The sequence below is a fragment of the Hyperolius riggenbachi genome, chromosome 10 (assembly GCF_040937935.1).
Source record: "Hyperolius riggenbachi isolate aHypRig1 chromosome 10, aHypRig1.pri, whole genome shotgun sequence".
Taxonomy (NCBI): domain Eukaryota; kingdom Metazoa; phylum Chordata; class Amphibia; order Anura; family Hyperoliidae; genus Hyperolius; species Hyperolius riggenbachi.
In genome coordinates this window covers 17,409,729-17,430,682 of record NC_090655.1, presented here as the reverse complement: position 1 = coordinate 17,430,682, position 20,954 = coordinate 17,409,729, and positions in this window count along the sequence as shown.

Sequence of the window (20,954 nt, the reverse complement as noted above, 5' to 3'; positions counted from 1 at the left end):
GGGGCGGGCTATTAACTTTCCCTTTCTCTGATACTTCAGGTCAGGTGTTATTGCGGCTATAATATGGGTGGGAAGATTCCGATGGCCACATTTGTTTTATTAGTTTTGTAAGATGGGGCTTCAGGCTGTGAGAGTCACCAAGGGGAGGCAAAGGAAGGGTTGTAAACATTGGGGGCCCCATAAAAGTTTTGCTTGAGGGGGGGCAGTGATTTGTAGTTTTGCCCCTGATTAAAGTCACAAGTTGCAGCCTGCAGCCTGCAGGTTATAGTCAGACCTGCAAACAGCCCAACCTATCACATGCATCTATGATGACAGTTTTACATTGTGTAACCCGTCTGGATCAGTGCTGCTCATCAGGATACCGGATATCCGAATAGACTCGGATATCCGAACTTTTTAGGCCTATCCGATCGGATCCGGATTCCGGATAGCTGGACGGAAATCCGGATAGCTCTATGCGGATAGTTGGTCGCATAACCCGGATATCCGCGGATACCGATCGGATATCCGAATCCGGGTACTGTAACCATGGACATGATGTCCATGACGTCATTCAGCCAATCAGAGCGCTCCCAGCCTAAGCCCAAGCACCCAATCACAGAGGGGAACCTTGGCCAGTCCCTCCTGTATATAAGGAGGGGGGCATGTTAAGAATCTCGTCCTTGCTTTGTGACTGCCACTGAGATAGTTTGTCCAGTGTGTTTGGCTGAAGCAAGTACATTATCCCAGTGATAACCCAGCGTTTTAACACTAAAACACCTTCTGGTTTTACTGTTTTACTGTGTTGTAGTTAGCTTAGCTAGTCTGTGTAATTTGTTAGTGTCAGTCAGTCTTGTCAGTCAGTCTTTCAGCTGCAGCAGCTGCCTGTGCCTGCTACTAGGTCCTGTGTCTTTGTGTGTGCTGTGTCTGTGTGCACACACTCCAGGCTCCTTGCTGCTGGCTGGGCTGCTATTACTACTGCTACTAGGTCCTGTGTCTTTGTGTGTGCTGTGTCTGTGTGCACACACTCCAGGCTCCTTGCTGCTGGCTGGGCTGCTATTACTACTGCTACTGTGGTTTTATATTGTGTAGTTGCAGACAGTGCTAGTACTACAGATTATTGCTGCTGTGCTGCTGCTGAGTGAGCAGTGTCAGTGTGTTTAGTTGTTGTACTCCTGTCTGTCAATCTGCTGATCATTTCCAAGCCCGCCGCCAATAATAAAAGTGCACCAAGTACCCCACACACATCATCTGTGACGTCGACTCATCAGTGACAGTGAGTCTTGTACTATGTCTGGCACTGGCAGTGTGAGACGGGGGAGGGGCAAGGCCAGAAGGAGAGTGAGCAACATTGCGGCCTCTGGCAGCAGTTCTGCCGCATCAGTCATTCCGCCGCTACCCACTGGCAGTCACGCTGCAGAGACGCAGCAGCGTGTTGCGTCAATTTTCAAGCAGGGTCAGCGGCGCAGATTGGAGGAGAAGGACGCCGCGTCTGTGATGCAGCAGATGGCGCATGACGAGGAGCAAGCCAGTGACAGTGAGGCCACCACCACCAGCCCTAGCCCTAGAGAAAATATTCTCAGCAAAATTGGCTTTACAGAAGAGTCTGAGATGCTGACAGTAATTGTTGGGGGGGAGCCCGTCCATGATGTGTCAGCAGAAGAGGAGTTTGAGGCGGGCTCATCATCCCAGCAGTTTTACGAAGGGGAGTTTGATGATGAGGTGAAGGACCCGGACTACCAGCGACCGGAGGGGCATGTCAGCTCTGACTCTGAGGAGGAGGAGTCAGTGTGTATGGCACGCAGGTTGAGCATTGCAGGGATTGGCAGGAGCAGCAGTGGGCATGGAGTACGTGACCCGCAGGCTGCTGCTCCATCTGTCAGTGGCACGACTACCACCAGCCGCACCACTCAACCCCAGGCCCCAACCACCACCGGGAGAAAATCCACAGCAGCATCCCGTTCTGAGCCACGTAAGGGAAAACTCCAATCCCCAATATGGCAGTTTTTCCATCTGCCCTCACTGGATAGCAAATTTGTAACGTGCAAATTATGCCATGTGAAGCTGAGCAGAGGGTCTCACCCCTCCAGTTATGGCACCTCCAGCTTCATCAACCATCTGGGCAATAAGCACAAACCTGAGCATCAGGAATTCAAGCTGCTGAAGGAAGCTGGCGCTGGCCCTTGCAGAGGTCAGAGCACTATAACCAGCTTTGCCACTCCTGCTGACACTGAGGCCTGTTCAGGCAGCCAGTCCTCCTCAGTGGTCTCCTCTGTTCCCTCCTCAGCTTCCCGTGCAAGCCTAAAACGCCCCCACCACCAGACCCTGCTGAGTGACTCTTTTGTGGTCAGGGCTCAGCCTCCCGGCAGCCGTCGCATACGCCAGCTGAACGGCTTGCTTACACGGGCCATGTCCTCCCAGCTCCTCCCGTACTCGTTTGTGCAGGAGGGGAGCCGGATGCGTGCGCTCCTGCAGTGCGCAGCGCCGGATTGGCCAATCCCCAGCCGGCACTACTTCGCACGCAAGGCCATCCCAGCACTGCACTGCTTTGTAAAGGCCAACGTGGAGCGTGGGCTGGATCATGCGCTTGGTGCGCGCGTCCATGTGACAATGGACTCATGGAGCAGCCGGTTCGGGACAGGCCGCTATTTGTCCTTCACCGCGCACTGGGTCAGTTTGGTGGAAGGGGGTGAAGAGGAGACAGCAGCATCATCACCACGGTGGGTGGTGCCACCCCGCAGCAGGGTCAGGGGAAGTGCAGCAGCTTCCAGCTCTGATCCGGTTCCATCCGCCGCCAAACAACCCCGCCTCAGCAGCAGCGTGAAGGCCCACCACTGCCAAGCGCTGCTGCAGATGGTCACGGTGGGCAAGAACAAGCTGACGGCAGACCACGTCTTGGCCAAGCTCCGAGAGCAAGAGAGGAGTTGGCTGACCCCCAGAGGCCTCAGAGTCGGAGAGGTGGTGGCCGACAATGGTGCAAACTTGGTTGCCGCCATCCAGCGGGGAAACCTCACCCACATCCCCTGTCTGGCCCACGTCCTGAACCTAGTGGTGCAGAAATTCCTGCACACCTACCAGGGGATGGACACTCTTTTGGGAGCGGCAAGGAAAACGGTGGGTCATTTTCGCCGCTCGGGTGGTGCCACAGCGACCCTTACAGCCGTGCAGATGGAGCTGAACCTCCCACAGCACCGCCTCATTATAGACGTTCCAACACGCTGGAATTCCACCCTGGCGATGTTGGAACGTCTGGTTGAACAGAGGCGGGCTGTCAACCTGTACCTGGCCAGAGCCACCATGGATGCCAACTTGTTGGGGACCGGCACCACCCACCTCCCAGACATCATCCGCCCTGCTGAGTGGGGAAAAATGCAGCTGGTGTGCTTTGTGCTGGCACCCTTCCTGGAGGCCACCAACATGGTCAGCCGGGACCATGCGTCGCTGTGTGAGTGGTTGACCATTGTGTGCATGCTGGACAAGGCCCTCGATGCTCTGCTGGAAGTGGGAGAGGAAGCCTTGATCCAGCAGCAGGAGCAGCAGCAGCACACTTCACAGTCCACCTCTGTGCAGCAGGAGGAGGATTCGGAGGAGTTGGAGGAGGACTTGGAGGAGTTGGAGGTCCCTGACCTTGAAGAGGAGGGGGCACAGCGGAGTGCAGCTGCAGTAGTGCGGGGGTAGAGAGAGCAAGATGAGGCTCCGGAATCAGAGGAGGACGACAGCACTGTCAGCGGTGCAGAAGATGATAGGTCAGCAGAGATGGCAGCCCTCTTCCCCATGGCAGTGCACATGCTGCAGTGCCTGCGCAAAGACCCAAGGGTGAAGGAGATGAGTGCTCGGGAGGACATCTGGATCACCCTGATGCTGGACCCACGGCTGAAGGGGAAGCTGGCTCAGTTCCTGCCTGTAGGAGGAGACCCTGTGCGCCGAATCAGGGACTTGCAGCGGATTCTGGTTCGGCGCTTGGAGGAAGCCTTCCCCCGGACTCCCACCCCCCCTGCTGTCTCAGTCCAGCCAGCACAGCAGCAGGTGCCTGCATCCAGCATCAGCAGGCGCCCAACAAACCTGCTGTCTCTGACAAAGGCGCTCTATGCCACACCAGTACCGCTGCCTACAGAGGAGGTGCCTGCAGCAGCATCCGGCTCTCAAAGCCAGAACCAGCACCTGACCCGGATGGTGGCCGACTATATGGGGTCCTATAGCGGGCTTGACACCGACACCCCTGTGGACCCCTTGGAGTACTGGGTGAAGCACCTGGATATCTGGGGCGAGCTGGCGCAATACGCCCTGGAAGTGCTGTCCTGCCCGCCTTCCAGCGTTATGTCGGAAAGGTGCTTCAGTGCGGCCGGTGGCGTGGTCACTGAGAAGCGCTCTTGTCTGTCAGGCCAGTCTGTGGACAGACTGACTTTTTTAAAGATGAACGAGGCTTGGGCAATTGGTGAGTTCCTGGCCCCTGTTGTTGGCAAGAGGGGGAAATGAAGTGGCTGAGTGGTTATCACTATGCCTGCTTGCTGCTTAACCACTCTTTACCACCACAACCTCCTGACTCCATCTTCATGAAGCCAGGTTCTTATTTTTTGAACTGTGCCGTGGTACCTGCCATGGTCAACTATGTAAACACAATAGCTGTGTAATTTTTTTGGAGGTGTCTGTGCTGTGCGAGTTGTGGGGAGGCCCCAACTGCGTCAGTACGACCGCTTCCTGGAACCTCTCCTAATTTTTTACTGTGCCGTGGTACCTACAACAGTGCCATGGTCAACTATGTAAACACAATAGCTGTGTAATTTTTTTGGAGGTGTCTGTGCTGTCCGAGTTGTGGGGCCCCAACTGCGGCAGTACGACCGACCGCTTCCTGGAACCTCTCCTAATTTTTTACTGTGCCGTGGTACCTACAACAGTGCCATGGTCAACTATGTAAACACAATAGCTGTGTAATTTTTTTGGAGGTGTCTGTGCTGTCCGAGTTGTGGGGCCCCAACTGCGGCAGTACGACCGACCGCTTCCTGGAACCTCTCCTAATTTTTTACTGTGCCGTGGTACCTACAACAGTGCCATGGTCAACTATCTAAACACAATAGCTGTGTAATTTTTTTTGGAGGTGTCTGCTGTCCGAGTTGTGGGGAGGCCCCAACTGCGTCAGTACGACTGCTTCCTGATACCACTCTGATGTTGATTGACAGCCATTTTTTTTAGGGGGGGGGGGATTTTAAGTCCACTCCCCACATCATCAGTGTTTCCATTTTCAAAATTATGATGCTACATGCCTCATATACCCTAAAAAACCTTTTTAAAGCAATTTAAAGGCCACTTCCGGGATTAAACACGGATATCCGAATCCGATCGGATACTAGGGTCGGATATCCGAATCGGATTCGGATCGGAAAATTTTGAATTCGGATATCCGACCCGGATCGGATAGCGGGGTATCTGGATCCGAATCGGATCCGGATTTTGAAAAGGGGTATCCGAGCAGCACTGGTCTGGATCTTACCTGTGTGTTTTGGACAGGAAACCAACATCTGAATCCTGCAGAATGTAAAATAATTTAATGATGTTTACTGTCTTAAAGAGAACCCGAGGTGGGTTCTAAGAATCTTATTATCACACAGAGGCTGGGTCTACATATACTGGCCAGCCTCTGTTGCTATACAGTTCCCCCCACAGGCCCCCCTGCTCTCTGCTTGCCCCCCATAAATCATACGCCGAGCTGTCGACACACAGCGTGTCGCAGCCGGCTGCCTCTGCATCTGTCAGTCTCGCCGCTCCCCCGCCTCCTCCATAGCTCCAGTACCTGCCCACGTCCCTTCCCTCCAATCAGTGGGGAGGGAAGGGACGCTGGAGGGGACTGGAGCTATGGAGGAGGCGGGGGAGCGGCGAGACTGACAGATGCAGAGGCAGCCGGCTGCGACACGCTGTGTGTCGACAGCTCAGTGTATGATTTATGGGGGGCAAGCAGAGAGCAGGAGGGCCTGTGGGGGAAACTGTATAGCAACAGAGGCTGGCCAGTATATGTAGACCCAGCCTCTGTGTGCTAATAAGATTTTTAGAACCCACCTCGGGTTCTCTTTAAAGGACACCCGAGGTGAAAATAAAATAATGAAATAAACAATTGTATCTATCCTCCTCCTCCTAAAAATGACTTTTTAAGATATTCCACAGTTTTATTTTTATATTTAAATCGACTTTTTATGTTTTTACTGGCTTATTGGTTTTGCTCAATTAAACATTCATTGAAATATGCCAGAGTTAAAATCTATGAACTACTGACCCTTTTTATCTCTTCCCTGCTCTCAGAAGCCATTTTCTGCTAGCAAGTGTTTTATAGTTGTAATTTCTTACCAGTGAGGGTAACACTGTAGTCTGATCTAGTCCTCAGAGGGCTCCCAGCAGAAGCCCTAGCAACCAATCACAGAGGGGAACCGTGGCAAGCCCCACCTGACCTCATTGAGCCAATCAGAAGGTTCCCAGCCTAAACCCTGGAACCCAATCACAGAAAGGAACACAAGCCAGCCCCCCTGTATAATAAGGTGGGCTGCCATGATGAGACATATCGTCTTAGGTTGCTGAATTCTCACTGAGATACATGCTCCAGTGCTGGTGGCCTAGCAAGGGCTGTACACATTGATAAACCGAAAGCTGTTAAATCATTAATTAGCTTGATGTCATTTGTGTGACAGTCAGAGTGTGTGCTGCAGGCAGCTGCTATGTGTCTGTGTGTGCTGTGCACAGACCAGGCCAGCTGCTGTCTGCTGGCCAGCTATTAGCCTTAGGTATAGGTTAGGTTAGGGATTAGGTTATAGGATTACTGTGTTGTTGTGTAGTTAGTACTGTAGTGCTGCAGTCAGTGCTAGTAGTTGTTAGAGTAGTAGTACTACTGTGTTTGCTTTCTACAGAACTGCTGTGCTGTGAGCAGTGCCAGTGTGACAGTTAGTGTGCACTAGTGTCTTCTCCTCTGCTGTCTCGTTGTCACTCGGTACTTGGCACGTGGCACTTCGCACTTGTCACATGGCACTTGTCACGTGGCACATGTCACGTGTCACTTGGCACATGTCACGTGGCACTTGGAACGTGTCACGTGGCACTTGGAACGTGTCACGTGACACTTGCCACATGTCACGTGGCACTTGCCAAGTGTCACAAGGGACTTGCCAAGTGTCACGTGGCATTTGCCATGTGTCACGTGTCACTTGCCACGTGACACTTGGCACGTGACACGTGACACAGGGCAAGTGACACGTGACAAGTGCCACGTGGCAAGTGACACGTGCCATGTCCGGCATGCTCCTGGCACACATTACACCTGCTGCTACTGCATTGCCCTGCTCCTCATGCCTGTGCAGCTCCCACCGCCAGGCCAGGGTGCCACAGGCCCCTAATACCACCTATATTTACCCCAAAACACAATTGCTGCATACATTTTTGGAGGTGTCTTAGCTGAAAACTGTCATGTCCCAGTCGTGCGATTGGACTTTGGAAACAATGTGGGCTGCACGACCGATGTCTGGAACCTAGGCCTAATGTTAATTGACGGCCATTTTTTTTGGGGGGGGGGGGATTTTAAGTCCCCTCATCATCAATTAGTGTTCCCCATGATGCTACATGTCTCATATACCCTAAAAAACGGTTTAAAGCAATTTTAAGGCCACTTCCGTTTTTTCTATCCGGATATACGAATTTGCCTGGATATCCCGGATACTAGGGTCGGATATCCGATTCGGATTGGAAATTTTTGAAATCGGATATCCGACACGGATTGGATATCTGGGTATTCGGATCCGGGTCAATCCGGATTTTGAAAAGGGGTATCTGAGCACGCCTGATGTTTAACTGTTTCAGGCAGAGAAAGAAAAAAAGGAACATAGCATAGTTATTTGCAGTGGCGTAGCTAAGGAGCTGTGGGCCCTGATGCAAGTTTTACATTGGGGCCCCCCAAGCACTCTATACATAACAATTGTTACGGCGCACCAAGACCTGCCAATGGCAGCTACATTGTCAGAGGTGCAAGAAGGGGATGGGGAGAAGTTTGTTAATGATTACCACTATTCCAAGTATCTATAGAAGTGATTATTATGAGCACAGGACGAATAGAGAGCTAATACTGCAGTAGAGGGAGAGCCCCGAGGGGCCCCTCTGGCCCAAGGGACCCGATGAGGTCGCAACCTCTGAACCCCTTTTTGCTACACCCCTGGTTATTTGTGTGCTAGGCACTGTACATACACATGTCTATGTCATTATGTCACGTCACCTCGGGTATCCTTTAAGATGCCCATTATATATCTATCTATCTAATTTCTCATATCAATCAGACGTTTGATGGATGCATTTGTTGGGTTTGTTCGGAAATGATCGTTTGTGCCTACCACTGAAGGGAAAAATGATAAGCAATCAGAACAGACTAAATTAAATTGATCCAAAATTCAGATTGAAGTATTGATCGCCAGAATGATCATTCATCATCGACGGGCACCATTATTGGTACCTGATCCGATGGATCGTACAGTCAATCGCTTGTGATATTGTTCTAGTAATGGGCACATTTAGTATCCTTTCACACTGAATCAGTTGCTGTCAGTTATAGCTGAACGGACAACAGACATATGCAGCCCAGAAGGAGGTAATGCCCAAGTTGCCCATGGGTCAGTACACATCTACGCATTGTAACTGAAAACTTTTTAACTACCTAACGACCACGTTACGCCAATGGGCGTGAATGTGGTGGCAGCTCTAGGACCACCTAATGTTGACTGGTGTCAAGTCCTGGAGCTGCAGTTTACCAGTGGCATTCCCTGCCAGTTCACAGAGCTTCTTTCCATGACCAGCAGACTGCTTAGAGCCCAAAGGGGAAAGAAATCCCCTTTGTTTACATTTGTACGTTGTCCCTCAGAGAAGCTCCTAATGTGTGGTTTCTCATAGGCTGATGCCTATGAGAGGCGGGGAAGAGAGCCATTTGCCGTCCTATGGCGATTTAGGGCGGCAAAGGTGGGAGGGAGAGGGAGGAAAAAGCCTCTTTTTTTCAGAGACCTCCTAAAGGGTGTCCTATTAAGGACAAGAAAAGGAGGAAATATTCATTCATGTGCTTAGTTGTAGGGCTGTGCAGCAAGCTGACCAAGCTGCACAGCCCTGTATTGTGAAAAATGGCCTGGTCACTAGGGGGGGGGGGGTGTAAGCCTGTGGGCCTGAAGTGGTTAGGGTACCTACATTATAAATTGCAGTTTTCTTAAAACCTAACAAGTTGCCAAGATATATAAAATCACACAGAATAAAGTGTGATTTTCTCACTCCCAGGGTCTATATTCCATATATGGTCTTGAAATCCCCGCCCCCAGTGTGAAATTGGGCCAGAGCACTTTTTTCCCTTTCCAAACCATAGGTGCAAAGGATGCTGGGGGGGATTGATGTCATAACTCCAACCTCCATGTCCAGACGGGCAGACAGACATCTGAAATAAGAATTATAGCAAACAAACAGGATACGTCAGGCTGCAGCAGTTCTCCTGCCTCTCCTCTCTCAAACACTCTGTGAAAGGAGATGTAATTTGATCCAGGCAGGCAGAGAGAGGGGGGGGGTGGCAGGGGAGGGAACTAGGCTGGAGGGGAGGACATACTTCTAAGAGTGTACTTTGGCAAGGCTTTAGCATGAGGAGAGAGAAGGAAGTGCTACTACAGATATAAATGTGAGTCTGTTCTATCTCCACTATGATGTACCAGATGTAAACTTTATATGTTCATCTAACTGTACACCGTGCATAGACTACATACTGTATATGTATTGCTCTTTAACAATGCACTGAACAACTGATCAGTTAGAATGCATCCGTTTTTTCATGTACAGTCAGTGTAAAAGAGGCCTCCGGGTACAAGATGGGACACACTGGAGTCACAGTTCAGAATACTAAAGATGGCAACAGGTGTGTACAAAACCTTATGGTTAACATGTTACATGTTGTTTAGGCCACATATTCTGTGCATAAAATCACAATAATAGTAACATCTAAAATACACGTGATGTAGTAAAGCATTTGAATTCCAGATCGATGCACTCACTTTCCTTTTCATTCATACACACACATTTAAGATGTACATTTCTCCCAGATTAAAATGCACTATGACTTACTCTTCTCCCTCTGCTGCAATCGTTTGCAGTAGAAAACAAATTTACAAATCTGACAAGTTTTGGACTATTCCACCTCCTCATGGGGTATCCTAAGTATCTCATGTATTATTTACAAAAGAACTTGCCTGGAAGGGATCAATACAAAGATGCTGGCCAGCCTTCCTACTCATTTTCACACTAGGGCCCATATGCAATTAATGTTTTCTCCTTCGTTTTCTCAAATTTATCTTCTATTTAAAAAAAAAAAAAAGAAAAACTTTTCTGAACTTTGTAATTGAAAAATTACCAAAAAGTAGTTGAAAAATCACTATCCATTTTATTGTAAGTATACTAGTTCAACTGGAAAAAAAGTTTTTATTCAAAAAGCAATCTGACAGCGCGTTTCACGGGTCATGGCCCGCTTCCTCAGGGCAATACGAAATGCCTGAATAGCATAGAGGATAGGGTGTAGGCACCTAAAAAACCCTATAGCTAAACCATGTAGGCCTCTATGGTAAAGAACTTTTCCCACACCAGTGATACTTAGAGGTTCTCCATCCAAAAATTAAAAAAAAACCTTCAGCGCTGCTGTAAAAAAAAGTTATATTTACCTGCTGAGTCTCGTCCCACGAAGCAATCCGGAAGCTCCTGCATTACTCCACTTATGGCGTCTGGCCCCGCCTCCTCTCTCTCCCCGGAGAAAAAAAAATGCAGTAAACAGCATGCTGTTTTTTTCTCCAAGGAGAGAGGGGGTGGGGCCAGGTGCCGGAAGTGGAGTGATGCAGGGTTTTCGGGATGGCTTCGTGGGACAAGACTCCGCAGGTAAATATAACTTTCTATAAAGCAGCACTGGAGGATTTTTAATTTTTGGGTGGAGATCCTCTTTAACCTCCTTAGCGGTAACCCCGTGTGTGACACGGGGTAAGCCGCCGGAGGGTGCCGCTCAGGCCCTGCTGGGCCGATTTACATAATTTTTTTTTGCTGGACGCAGCTAGCACTTTGCTAGCTGCGCCAGCACACTGATCGCCGCTGGCCCGCGCCCGATCGCTGCTATCCGTTGCGGCGCGCGGGCACCCCCCCCAGACCCCGTGCACTGCCTGGCCAATCAGTGCCAGGCAGCGCCGAGGGGTGGATCGGGACTCCCAATGACGTAGGTGACGTCATCCCGCCCCGACGCCATGGCGACGGGGGAAGCCCTCCAGGAAATCCCGTTCTTTGAACGGGATTTCCTGATCGGAGATCGCCGAAGGCGATAGAAGCAGGCGGGGGGATGCTGCTGAGCAGCGGCTATCATGTAGCGAGCCCTGGGCTCGCTACATGATTTAAAAAAAATAAAAAATAAAAAAAACTGCTGCGCTGTCCCCTGGCGGAATTTTTCATACCGCCAGGGGGGGTTAACACACTACTCAATCGATGCAGAGACCGAAAGTGATAGCAAAGGAATTTAACCCACCAGTAGGGATGAGCGTAATCAGCTAATTATGATTACACTAAATTTCGCATCGTTTTTGCATATTTCGTATAGTCATTCGTAACTTCGCACAATTTTCGTGTAATTTCGTGCCGACTTTGGCAGTGAATAGCAAATCCCCCATACATGCTATTGACACCAAAACTGCTACATATGTTAAAGCTAATGGGAACCGGTTTAAAAAAAAAAAGTCAGATACTCACCTAAGAAGAGGGAGGCTCTGGGTCCCACAGAGCTTTCCCTTTCCTCTCCCTATCCTCGTTGTTGCACTGGCTCCACCGTAGCGGTATTCGACCGTTTCAGTCAAATACCGCTGTTTCCCGGCCGAAGGGAGGCTTCGGAAATGCTTTGGGAGCCTGAGTGTTCCCGAAGACGGGACGCTCTACACTGTGCACGCGCGAGCGCCCTCTATGACGCACTCGCGCATACGCAGTGTGGAGCCGCCTGTCTTCGGGAGGACTCCGCTCCCGAAGACTTCCGATGTCCTCTCGGTGGGGGATGTGAACGGGAGAGCCAGCGCAGCACCGAGGGCACCGTGAGAGGAGAGGAATGGCTCATTAGGACTGAGCCTTCCCTCTCCTTAGGTGAGTATCTGCTTTTATTTAAAAAAAAAAAAAAAAAAAAAAAAAATGGGGTCACATTAGCTTTAAGGAGAATACTGGGTACAAGTCAGAAAAATAATTTTCCAGAAACACCTTGTAGTTTTTGAGAAAATCGATCTAAAAAATGCAAAGAAAAAATGTTTTTTAAACTCGGAAAAATGACAGTTTAAAAACCATTTTTCTTTGTCGTTTTTGAGAAAATCGATTTTAAAAAAGCAATGTTTTTGAAAATACTACTATTACATACCAAATTAATTACAATTTTCTCTGAAATGTCACATTATGATTACGATGCATAAGTGCAAATTTCGATGCAAAATTTCAGCCCACCACTACCCACCAGTAGGCAGCAGATGAGAATGGGGTGTGCAATATTTATATGAGGACAGAGCGCCACAGGGCATATTCTACATTTTGTTGACTGTTATCGGGACGGAGTGTTCCTGTTGGCAGCTAGTCTGAATATTGTCATTAGTACATCTCGGTATCTCATTAATCTGTGCTTCCTATCTATCACATCCGATTAAAAAAACAATTTTTCCGATCAACAAAATTGCTGTTTTATCCTTTTAAGGATCATTTACAGTCAATTGGGAACACCAACGGAGTTTATTTTCTGTCAATCTAATCACAATTATCTGATTGCATTAATGATTCTTCAATAACAATCGGACCATTATTGGCCACTTTGGGTCACTGATATTTACCGTATTAGACATAATATCAATGATTCCCAGCACAACATGTTGTCACGGTGTCTAATAAACATTAGTGACCTACTGTAGCTGTCTTATCTTTAACCCCCTGCCGACCGTGTAATGCCAATTGGCGTGAAGTCCTGGGGCGGGGTTTTGCAGGAGATCATGTGCACCAATCATCTCCACTTCAATGACGGAGCTCTGCTCCCTCATCAGTCTCCCAGCGGCGATCGCCACTAGGAGACTCTTAGATGGTGAAACCACCATCAATTTACAATGTACAGCACTGCAATCTAAGGCAACGCTGTACCGGGGACAGCCATGACATTTGGCTGGTGCAGGGAGGGAGGGGTTTAAAAAAGATAAATAGAAAAATTGTAATATTAAAAAAAATGTAATATAAAAAAAAAAACCACAAAAAAAACAAGGCAGGAGGGATCAGAGCCCACCAACGGAAATCTCTGTTGGTGGGCAGAAAAGGGGGAGGGTCACTTGTGTGCTGAGTTGTACGGCCCTGCATCAAGGCCTTAAAGCTGCAGTGGCCTAAATTGTAAAAAAAATGCCTGGTCACTAGGGGGTGTAAGCATATGGTCCTGAAGAGGTTAAAAAGATGAGGTGAAAATAAACAGATGAGATAAACAATTTATACGCCTACTCCTAAAAATCACTTTACAGTGGGATGCAAAAGTTTGGGCAACATTGTTAATCGTCATGATTTTCCTGTATAAATCGTTGGTTGTTACGATAAAACATGTCAGTTAAAAATATCATATAGGAGACACACACAGTGATATTTGAGAAATTGAAATTAAGTTTATTGGATTTATAGAAAGTGTACAATAATTGTTTAAACAAAATTGGGCAGGTGCATAAATTTGGGCACCACAAAAAAACAATGAAATCAATATTTAGTAGATCCTCCTTTTGCAGAAAATACAGCCCCTAAACGCTTCCTTTAGGTTCCAATGAGAGTCTGGATTGTTGAAGGTATTTTGGACCGTTCCGCTTTACAAAACATATCTAGTTCATTCAGGTTTGATGGCTTCCGAGCATGGAAAGCTCTCTTTAACTCACAACACAGATAATCAATTATATTCAGGTCTGGGGCCTGAGATGGCCATTCCAGAACGTTGTGCTTGTTCCTCTGCATGCATACCTTAGTGGATTTTGAGCAGTGTTTAGGGTCGTTGTCTTGTTGAAAGATCCAGCCCCGGCACAGCTTCAGCTTTGTCACTGGTTCCTGGACATTGGTCTCCAGAATCTGCTGATACTGAGTGGAATCCATGCATCCCTCAACGTTGACAAGATTCCCAGTCCGTGCATTGGCCACACAGCCCTACAGCATGATGAAACCACCACCATATTTTACTATAGGTAGCAGGTGTTTTTCTTGGGATGCTGTGTTTTTTTCTCCATGCATAACGCCCCTTGTTATGCCCAAATAACTAAATTTTTGTTTCATCAGTCCACAGCACCTTATTCCAAAATGAAGCTGGCTTGTCCAAATGTGCTTTAGCATACCTAAGCGGGTCTGTTTGTGCTGTCTGAATCACTCTCACATGCAGCATCTCCTTGTGTAAAGAGCGCCGAATGGTTGAACGATGCACAGTGACTCCATCTGCAGCAAGATGATGTTGTATGTCTTTGGTGCTGGTCTGTGGATTGACTGTGACTGTTCTCACCATTCGTCACTTGTCTTAACTTGAACTGAGCCTGTGGTCTTCAATTTTCTCAATATGTTCCTAACTGTAAAACAGACAGATGAAATCTCTGAGACAGCTTTCTGTAGCCTTCCCCTAAACCATGAAGGGGAACGTTCTTTGTCTTCAGGTCATTTGAGAGTTGTCTTGTCTTGTTACTCTTCAGAAAAAATTAAAAGAGGAGGGAAACTTACAATTGACTACTTAAATACTCTTTCTCATAATTGAATTCACCTTGTATGCAGGTCAGGGGTCACTGAGCTTACCAAGCCAATTTGAGTTCCAATAATTAGTTCTAAAGGTTTTGGAATCAATAAAATGACAACAGTGCCCAACTGTATGCACCTGCCTAATTTTATTTAAACAATTATTGCGCACGTTCTGTAAATCCAATAAACTTCATTTCACTTCTCAAATGTCACTGTGTGTGTCTCCTACGAAGGCTTTCTATAAGTCTTTTATAAGGCTTTTTATAAGGCTTTTCATAAGTCCGACGAAGGCTTTTTATAAGTCGAAAGCTCACTGTTTATCCATTTCTAAGTTAGCCAATAAATGGTATCATCCTGATTCAAAACTTCTTGCTATATGATATATTTAACTGACCTTTTTTATCGCAACAACCAGCGATTTATACAGGAAAATCATGACAATTAACAATGTTGCCCAAACTTTTGCATCCCACTGTATGTGTGTGTGTGTATATATATATATATATATATATATATATATATATATATATATACATTTTTTCAAATATTGACAAACTGGGATGAATGTTTTATGGTCTTCTACTAGGAGAAATGTCGTGAACCTCCGATTTTCGGTTCGCGAATTTTCGCGGAAGGTTTGGAACTGCAATAGACGTCAATGCGGAGGGGAACTTTGAAAATTGGAAACACCCATGGTGGCTAGAAAAGTGATGTAAAAGATGTTTCAAGGGGTCTAATACCTGGAGGAAGACATGGTTGAGTAGAATAGACATCAAAAGTGCCAGAAAAAAATCTAAATTTCACACAAAGCAGTGTTTTAAGGTCAGAAATATCATTCGATGTTCAATTGCAGGCCTACACTACTTTATAGCATCAGGAAGTGTAATCCTCCCTCACTCCCTCCTCCCTCACTCCCTCCTCCTCCGGAGGAGGAGGGTCTTGTCTTCCAGGGAATTGTAGGATTTCAAAAGCCAGCTTACATTCCTTGGCCGGGAATTGAACCCAGGTCTTAGTGCTTGGTAGGCAATTCTCTTCACCACTATACCACCACCAACACTACATGCTGAAGCCAGCCTAACATGTACCATTATGATATATCCAAGAGAAAAATTAGCTTGCTTAGGGATTTGTGGTGTGGATAGCAGCCTACCACGCGGTAGGCCTGGGTTCAATTCCTGGCCAATGTATGTGAGTTGGGTTTTGAAATCCTACAAATCCCTAAGCAAGCTCATTTTTTTCTTGGATATATCATAATGGTACATGCTAGGCTGGCTTCAGCATGTAGCATTGTAGTGTGTTGTGTTGGTGGTATAATGGTTAGGATAGCAGCCTACCACACGGTAGGCCTGGGTTCAATTCCTGGTCAATGCATGTGAGTTGGCTTTTGAAATCCTACAAATCCCTAAGCAAGCTCATTTTTCTCTTGGAAATATCATGATGGTACATGCTATGCTGACTTCAGCATGTAGTGTTGGTGGTAGTATAGTGGTGAAGAGAGTTGCCTACCAAGCACTAAGACCTGGGTTCAATTCCAGGCCAAGGTATGTAAGCTGGCTTTTGAAATCCTACAATTCCCTGGAAGACAAGACCCTCCTCCTCCGGAGGAGGGGGGAGGCGGGAGTGAGGGAGGAGGGAGTGAGGAAGGAGGGAGCAATATAAGGAATAACAATCAGCCAGGAGCAAGCTAACAAGCCTACAAGAGCCTAACTAAGATTTCCCTAGCAGAGTCAGTCAGCAGCTGTCTCTTAACTAATTACTGTAGGCAGACGAGTGAGTAAAACGGCAGGAGAACCTTGCCTTTTATAAGGGGGGTGGGGCTCCAGCAGTGAGTGTAGTCTGATTGGCGACAATGTGCCTGCTGACTGTGATGTAGAGGGTCAAAGTTGTGCTCAATGGAGCATTATGGGGTGAATCGAACTTCCGCAAAAGTTCGCCTTCGCCGGCGAACGCGAACCACCCAAAGTTCGCCTGGAACCGTTCGCCGGTGAACTGTTTGGGCCATCTCTTTTTATTAGTAGCAGCCTATTAAGTGTCCCAGAGTTAGAGAAAGGTCACTAGTTTTTTCTCTCTCTGTCCTCAGAAGTTGTATTTTGCCAGGAAAACTTTTATAGCTGTAATTTCCTAATCGGGGATGTTTACTATTTTCCCAACGAGGTACCGACAAGACAGACGCCGTCACTTCCATGCCTAGAAATTAACTCTTTCAGGCAGCAAAACAAAACAAGTAAAACAGCCTGGTTATTAATATGTTTTGTACTGTACATTAGAGGCCTGCGCAGGTGTAATATTTCATACCTGCACACGACCTGCAGGCCTCCAGACCAGAAACCCGACCCGCTACCCACTTTTTCCATTTCATTATAAAATATACATTGGTAATCTCACTGGAAGGCTGTAAAGTAAGTGGAAACTATTTTTATACACAAAGCAAAGCCAAAGAAGTGTTTAAGATCTTTTTTTCTTTTTTTGACTACATTATGAATGACTAAATTATCTCATGCTTGCTTGCTTTCACTACCCGCGGCCGCGACCCAACCCGCACCCACAGGCCGCTACCCACAACCCGACCCCCAACCCGATTAGAATCAAAACGGGTACCCGAACCCGACCCACAATTCGGGTAACCTGCGGGTACCTGACCAGATACAGGCCTCTACTGTACATACACGTGTTTATCTCATCATGTCACATGTTGCCTCCGGTACTTCTTAAAGGGATACTGTAACCAAGGAGTTGATACTCCCTTTTCCATGATAAATCTTTACCTTTTCCATCACCGGGGGGGGGAGGGGGGGGTCTGTGTGGCTGATATCCTCTGTGCATATGTGTATCTATAAAAAAAAAAAAAACTTTAGCCTATCGCATTGTTAGGGGGTGTGGTTATAGATAACGGCAGTTGGTGCTGTCTGGTTTTTTTCATGTCTGTCAGTAGTAAAGATGATTATGTGCCGGCTGATTGTGGATCAAACAATATGAAGAAATTGCAGTTTGAATATCAATCATTTTTTCATCTCTCTTTTATTTTTTAACCTCTCACTTTGCAATGTATTTTATGCTTTACTTTTTTTCCACCTTTTCGCAAAAGTTCCTCTTTATAGGCAAGTCCACAATTTGTCCACAAAGTGTTTCTTAACTATTTTAATGTTTTGTCATCTCCTAATGTTTTTTTCATATTTTTGACATTACCCAAGGAAACGAAAAATGTTTTCCGATCTAAATTTTGCAGTGACAGCAACATTTTTTTTCATAATCACAGACCTATATTACGGTGTGCTGTTTTTCTTTTAAATGGCCTTATGTCTATTTTATCAGCAGTGTGTAAAAGAGAAGACTTCACACTGAGACTCTAAACATGACTTCAAATGGTTTAAATCACACACTAGGTAGAGCTATCAGAAGTGTAAGTAGAAAAAAAACAAAAAAAGAGGAGGGGGGAAGATTATCAAAAACAATGAAGAAAATATAATTGTTAATTTCTCGACAACCTTGAGTCGTATGCCCCAGGGAGCACATGGAATAACCCGCACTATTAAAATACAGGCGCTTTATTATTTATTTTCTGCAAACAGTAATTGTTGCTGTGCCAAAAATATGCATGGTGCAATTTACAAGCTGTCAATGATTAACTTCCATATTAGGGTCAATATAGCCTGATATTGAATAGATAGCAACCTCTTGCATGTTTAATTTAACTCGGTGTCAGGTTGGCTCTGATAAGTCAGAGCAACAAATAATCCCTTAAAAGGGGCAAATAGAAAGGCTGCCGGAAAGGAAAATGTACACATTGTTCTCTATTAGGAGAATATTGACGTGATATTACAGAATTGAATAAGGTTGCCTCTTAACAGTTAGATGAGTTGAGAAGGGTAATTGTTTTTCAAGTGCTTCGTATTGATATTCACAGGAACAAATTGTGGATATAGGATTCATAAATTGTTTCTTGTGTAAATATGTTGAGGCCTCAGGCAGCTCACTAATGACTTTCTTCCTCTCTCTAACTGACCCAGGATGCTTTGCAAAAAATGTATCCGTCTAATGCTAGCAGCAAGCAAAGGCTCTGTAGTAATTCTAAGGCCCATGATTCTGGCTTGGAGAAGGTGTTATAGCAAAGCACCACTGGTGTACAGTATATGCTAAAAGTTTGATTTAAGTGCTGTTAGACCAGGGGTAATGAACCTATGGCTCGGGGGTCAGATGTGGCTCTTTTGATGGCTACATCTGGCTCACATACAAATCAGTAGGGTTTGATTCACTAAGCTGCACTGCTCATGCTGCACAGCTTAGTGTGGTAGCGCAAGTAAAATATTTAAAGTAGGCACACTACTGCTGTAGCACGCACCACTAACTTACTCGCGCTACCCCAAAACGAACAGCTGCTCCAGTTGTCCCTGTGAAGTCCAGTGACTTTGTAGAACGAGATCCCCACACTTCTGGAAACACCGAACCTAGATGAGTGGGCAGACATTGTATCCTCGTACATCAGCTTCTGTGAGGACCAGTGTGTACCTACAAAAATCCGCAAACACTACCCCAACGACAAACCATGGTTCTCCAATAAACTTAGGCAATTGCGCAGATGCAAAGAACTGGCGTTCAAGTCGGGTAACCGTGAGGAGTATAGGAGGGCAAAAAACACCCTAAACAGGGAACTGAGGGCCTCCAAAAAGAACTATGCGGTAAAACTGGAACAAAACCTCTCCTCAAGGGACACAAGGACTGTCTGGAAGGGGCTTAAGGCTGCCACGAACTACAAGCCCCCACCCCAGCACGCAACCCCCAGCTCCGAGCTTGCCGAAAACCTCAGCGAGTTCTATTGCAGATTTGAGAACCTGCCAGTTCCAGCAAGGCCCCCTGAGCCTCCTGCCCTCTCCCCTGACTTAGCTGCCCCTCCCCCAAGCCCACCCCCTCTAGCGGTGAACAAGGACGATGTCAGGAAACACTTGTCAAAGTTAAATGCAAGGAAAGCCTCAGGCCCAGACGGAGTTTCACCAGCCTGTCTGAAAACTTGCGCGCAGCAGCTTGCTCCTATTCTCTCATCCATCTTTACCAAGTCCATCCAGGAAGGCAGGGTCCCTGCTTGCTTCAAGAGGTCCACAATCATCCCTGTCCCCAAAAAACATGGTGTCTCAGACCTCAACAATTTCAGGCCAGTGGCTCTCACATCTGTCATCATGAAATCCTTTGAAAGCTTGGTTTTGCCTCTCCTCAAGCTGTCCACTGAGTCCCTGCTGGACCCGTTCCAGTTTGCGTATAGAGCAAACAGGTCTACTGACGACGCCATAAACATCTGCCTGGAGCTCGTAAATGAACACCTGGATAGACCTGACTCATACGCCAGGATCCTTCTACTTGACTTCAGCTCGGCGTTTAACACCATCAGCCCCCAAATACTTCGAGAGAATCTTGCTGCCCTCGGAGTCCACCCTACCCTTCGCCTCTGGATCACAGACTTCCTAAGCGACAGATCCCAGGTCGTCAAGCTGGGCACTATCATCTCTCAACCAAGGACCACCAACACAGGGGCCCCTCAAGGTTGCGTGCTGTCGCCGTTCCTATTCTCCCTATACACAAACAATTGCAGGTCCACTGCAAACTCCGTCAAAGTCATCAAGTTTGCGGATGATACCACCATTGTTGGCCTCATCTCTGGGAATGATGAACAGGAGTATTGCCTTTAGGTTGACAGAATTTGCCACTGGTGTAAGGAGAACGGCCTGGTCCTGAACACTGGAAAAACGGTTGAGATGATTGTAGACTTTAGGAAACAAGCCACCACCCCACCCCCGATCAGCATTGATGGCATGGTAGTTGAGAATGTTCCCTGCACACGCCTCCTCGGCACGACAATCTCTAAGGACCTGACTTGGAAGCCAACAAGCCAACACAAACTCCACCCCGAAAAAGGCCCAGCAGAGACTATTTTTCCTACGTCAACTGAAGAAGTTCGGTATGGTCCATGAGCTTCTGACGAGCTTCTACACAGCCACAATTGAATCTGTTCTCTGCTCCTCCATCCTGGTCTGGTACGCTGGCTCCTCCGCCAGCGACAGACACAAACTGCAGAGGGTCATCAGATCAGCGGAGAGAATCATCGGGAAACCACTCCACTCTCTTGAACAAATCTTCAACTCAAGACTGTGCTCCAGAGCTCAAAAAATAGCTAACGACCCGTCCCACCCAGGCTTTCGCTTCTTCAGTAGACTCCC